This window comes from Schistocerca nitens, chromosome 4 (genome assembly GCF_023898315.1).
Source record: "Schistocerca nitens isolate TAMUIC-IGC-003100 chromosome 4, iqSchNite1.1, whole genome shotgun sequence".
Classification (NCBI taxonomy): domain Eukaryota; kingdom Metazoa; phylum Arthropoda; class Insecta; order Orthoptera; family Acrididae; genus Schistocerca; species Schistocerca nitens.
Genome location: NC_064617.1, coordinates 803,105,260 through 803,110,621, shown reverse-complemented (window position 1 = coordinate 803,110,621; position 5,362 = coordinate 803,105,260).

The following is a 5,362-nucleotide window of genomic DNA, read 5'->3' as shown; positions in this document are numbered from 1 at the left end:
ACACGGTATTTATGTGTGGCAAAGCAGATGGAAATGCTTGAGATACAGAACCTGGTCCTCCAGGTCTGGTTATACACAGTGTGCTGCCTCCCTACCCGTTGATCTCCTTGAAAGGACGCATGATCACACAAACGCCCTAAAAGGGCTTGAAATGTGTGATGCAGTAGTGTCTATGAAAGTATTTGTTTTGATGCAGACTCGCAGTCTCTTGACTGTTTCCATCTGCTTAGCCACACACAAACACCATCTCGGCCTGTTCTTGACATAAATACCGGACCATTCTGCTGCCTACAGTACGCTGCGCCAATCACACAACTGCAACCCACAAGGAACACAAGGCACATGTTCAGGGGAACTTTCATACGTCAGCGCCATCTACTGCGGCAATGATGCATTTCCATGCACATGTTTGCAGGACCTTTTTTTCCTCAATTTTCATCAGGAATCCGTCCATGCAGTTTGTCGGATTTATTGATGTTCACCCTGTTCTTTTTTTTAATGTGTAGCTGCAGTCCGCTCAAACAAATGCTGCTCATCATGTCTTTCGTGGATCCCGAGTGTCGATAGAAAGCGTCCATTAGTTTCCTGTTATCTGAAAAATGGTTTTGAAAGCAGAATTTTACATATATACTCGATAAAGTGGCCCAAAATTAGTCTAGTGCGCCAATTTGTCGATATGAATTAAGAGGGATAGCAGAACAGGAAGTATAACCAGTACTCCAGCAATGACTGAACGGAGTGCTACTACATGTTGGCAGAAATCAGTACAGGCGAAGTCATTGCCGTCACTGCTGAAACGTTCTTCACGTTTTACTGTCCCTGTTATTATACACTGATAAGAGGAATCTCGCACTAGACTAATTTCGGACCGATGTATCGAATGGGCAAATAAAATTCTGCTGTAAAATTCATTTTGTTCGTAATGGGAGACAAACCGACACTTTCAATCGACACTGGGCGTCGCATGAAAGATATGATGAGCAATATTTTTTTTGGGCCAACTCCAGCTACATACTGCAAGAAAGAAATTTCAACCATCTGCATAAACACCAGAGAAAATATGCCTGACAACACTTCGGAGAGACACCCTGTTTTTTCATTTTTAGATGTCTCACCTCGCTTGTGAAAGAATAATCATTTGACATTATATCCAAGAAAACAAAGCGCAACAATAAAAAAATAAATAAAATTAAGTTTAAGAAGATACAAAAGTTAAAACCCACAACTACAACATGAGTGAGTGCCGCGAAAATATGTTAACTTCTGATGTTAGCAGAGGACGACTCCGTCAGAACTTTTTTTCCGAAAACCTTGACGTGACGTGATGTGAGAGTCCTTTGACTTTCTATCTGAAGCTGCTATTTGAAACGCATTGTGGAAAGTTTTGACGTAACTTGACGTGATGGGCTGTTCTCAGCCTGTGAAATGATGTTTGATTTGTGGGGCGCTCAACTGCGCGGTCATTAGCACCCATATGAAGTCCCAATTTTTACACAGTCCAATCTAGCCAGTGTCACGAATGATGATGATGATGATGATGATGATGATGATGATGAAATGATGAGGACAACACAAATACCAAGTCCCCGGGCAGAGAAAACCCCCAACCCTGTTAGGAATCAAACCCAGGACCTCGTGATCCAGAGGCAGCAATGCTAACCACTAGACCACGAGCTGCGGACAATGGCCTGTGTGGATGCCGCCTTTTGAAGCGCTTTGCCAGATGTTTTGATGTAAAATGACTTGACGTGATGGCGAGTATGAATTGGTTTTTAATCTTTATTTTATTATTTGTCTTTGTTTTCGTGGTAAATTGCAAATGTTCCATGTCAGTGTGGGTTCTTCCACAAGTGAGTTCAGTTATTTTAAAGCGAAATATGGTTTATGTTTCACAGTAACAGAACAGAGCTGACCCCTACAGTATGTAATCATAAGAACATAAAAGCTGATTAACCAATGTTCATTAAATAACGTTTTTATGTGGTAAAGTCAGCTCTGTTGAAGGGGAATCATACTAGAGTGAGATTTTCACTCTGCAGCGGAGTGTGCGCTGATATGAAACTTCCTGGAAGATTAAAACTGTGTGCTGGACCGAGACTGAACTTGGCAAAGGTCCCGAGTTCGAGTCTCGGTCTGGCACATAGTTTTAATCTGCCAGGAAGTTTCATATCAGCGCACACTCCGCTGCACAGTGAAAATCTCATTCTGGAAACATCCCATAGGCTGTGGCTAAGCCATGTCTCCGCAATACCCTTTCTCTCAGGAGTGCTAGTTCTTCAAGATTTTGAAGGTAGGAGACGAGATACTGGCAGAAGTAAACCTGTGAGGACGGGGCATTAGTCGTGCTTGGGTAGCTCAGATGGTAGAGCACTTGCCCGCGAAAGGCAAAGGTCCCGAGTTCGAGTCTCAGTCCGGCACACAGTTTTAATCTACCAGGAAGTTTCAGGAAAAATACTGTTGTTTATGATTTTATTAGTCAAGGCCCATCCAAATACAACGATCGTTCTGTGTGGACAATGTTGCTTGTGAACAAGAGATTAGCGTAGATATGAGATGTATGCAAGCATAAAAGTTGGAATTGGAGGTTTTAGGACAATTACTCAAATCTCTGTGTTCAAATCACATCTGTGCAGATACGTTGAAGGGTGTGGACAGGAGGTCGCCGAAAACGTGTTTGAGTCAGTCATTTGTTCAATCAGGTGTTTCTCGTCTGTGCATGTATAGTAAATTTTAAAATGGCAGATACACATCAGTCTTCTGGTAGAAGACATGTTTGTGTAAAATTAAAAGCAGCTAATACAACTATAGGTATACGATGGAGCTGCTAATAATTCTTTAACAGAGAAATTACGAGAAGTTGACCTAAAGGCAAACAGGTCAAAAGTACAAAAAAAATATTCGATGCAGACTGTTTACGGCTAAGCAACTTTTCGGTCTGGTGCCAGCGGAGATGCGCGGGGGGAGGGGGGGGGGCAGATTGCTAGCACATTTCCACTGAGTCCTGTCCTGTTCGATGCCGTAATTTAATGTGAGTTGTGATAGTGTAGGAAGAAGAAAGTACGTCCTGTTTTTTTTTCTGAAGAAGAGTGGAGTAAGAATATTGTGTTATGCTGATGATGGAAGACCTTGGTTACCCCCTTCAGGACATGGTTATTATTACACTTCTTTCACTTCTTAATATGAGATGTGGTTCATCGTGATGAACTGTATAATTCACTAGCACAATAAAAGTTGTGAAACTTTCCAGATATAGAGAATGGAATTTTATTTCTGTTGCAAAAGTTGCTGGTAGACTTCCAGCAGGAACTTGGAAATCTCGACTTGCTTATACAACTTCTAAGAATCTACTGTGACTCAAACACCTGCAAAAGTATAAAAAATCCTATCTGTAACTTGGCAGAATTACAGTACTTTATTTTGCTTGCTTTCATGAGATCATCCTTCAGGATGCGTATATACCTTCATGTGTGGTGGGTATGATTACACTCTGTGCTTGTTTCAAAACTTCGGTAGGAAGTCGTAGATTCTTGTAGCTCCTACGCCACGAATCTTAACGTCACTGTCAGCCTATCATTTGGCGGATTTGTTCTTGTCATACAAGTTTTATATAGTAGGAGTTATGAGTGTTAAAATACAATTACACATCTCTAAATCCATCCTCAAATAATTACAGCAGTCACCGAGCTCACTCTGCAACTTGTGAAATAAATTTACGTTCGAAAACATCCTCACTTAAGGAGCCACTGATAAGACCATTTGATCTGTCTTTCTGATTCTCCCATTTTGTTTGCATTTGTTTGTGAAGAAAAGTTGTGAACACAGAATTTCCTCCATTTTTCAATAAATTAAAGAAAGTTTGAGGTTACTGTATAAGAGTGTAGGACAGGTGTCACTTGCCACTGAAACTTCTTTACTACATCGACAGATGGCGGCGATGAATAGAATGGACCTTGGGGCCTGTGAACACATCACATTTGGATCGATCTATCGCTTATACAGACATTTACGCAGATATCTGCGCTGACAGATCGTTGTGTACGGATTGTTGTATGGACAGGCCTTTACGGATGTAAGAAATCATGATGGAAAAGATAAACAAACTCTACTTGCCGCTTTACAAACATAAGTTTATGCGTTTTTTGGTATCTATTTTCGCTAGCAAATAAATAAAAATATTTCAAAACCTTGTTTCACTTCTCAGCACTTTACCACACGGAATTGACCAACAACATATGTTACGAAGTTTGCCTTCGCCATTAATATATCTTATCGCTGTTACCTCTTCAATTCTGAGACTGTACTCCAACTTTCTGTGTCACAAATGGTTTCTGATAACCTCACTTGTACCTTTAGATTGAACTGTTAATCGAATTGACATGACATACTGTGACGACATCCAGTGTAATACACCCTGATTTGTTGACAATGTAAGGTGATGTTCCATGGATCCCTAGAGTGAATTGGCCTTCGTCCAATTTTTGTGTATCTACATATTATAATACAGTTTTTAGAAAAAAACGTTTAAAATAATCATTCTTGCCTAGTAAATTATTTCAAACAACTGTGGGTATTCCTGTTTGACACACGACCGAGGTATAAAGGCCAATTCACATGGGTCATCACATCACATCTAAACATTCTGGAATGCATTTCAAATTGCGACATACACACTGGTCGTCCTGTCACATCACTGTCAAGGTTCGTCAGAAAGAAGGTTCGGATGGTGGACGTCATTTATCCATTGTTGATTACTTGAAGCCTCGAGCTCATTTCCTCGTGATACACAGCTATGTGCACGTCTCCATATTTCACTTTGTCATGGTTTTCATACTGATATCAGGTTTTTGTTGTTTGTCATTTTTTTGTAAATTGTTATTTTTCGATATTTCTTTTGTTAAAATTTATAATTTTATAATAAATGATGAAAGATCAATTGAAGGAATGAGATAGCAATCTGAACTGTAAGACATGAGTGTACTAAATTATTTGCCATCTACTCCATTTATAAAATAGGTTTCTATACATATGGGTGCCATATTTAATATTTTACAAGGATTGAAATATAGCCACAATCTGAAGTGAAAAAAGTACTGTGAATGTAATCTGACAGATTAGTAAGTGCAATTTATTTCTATGTTGTCAGGCATTTGTAATGCTTCATAAAGAAATGGACTGAAACCTTCAGGCACTGTGACAGAGATAAAATAATTTTTTATGAAATATATATCAAGTGATGTATTAGAGTTGTTTGTTTAACCCATTAGTGCCTGAATTTATTTTCACTTGAATTTTTTTGTAATTTTTTAAGTTACACATAATTGTTTTTACAAAGGAAATCACCATCTTTAAGCGACGTATTTGA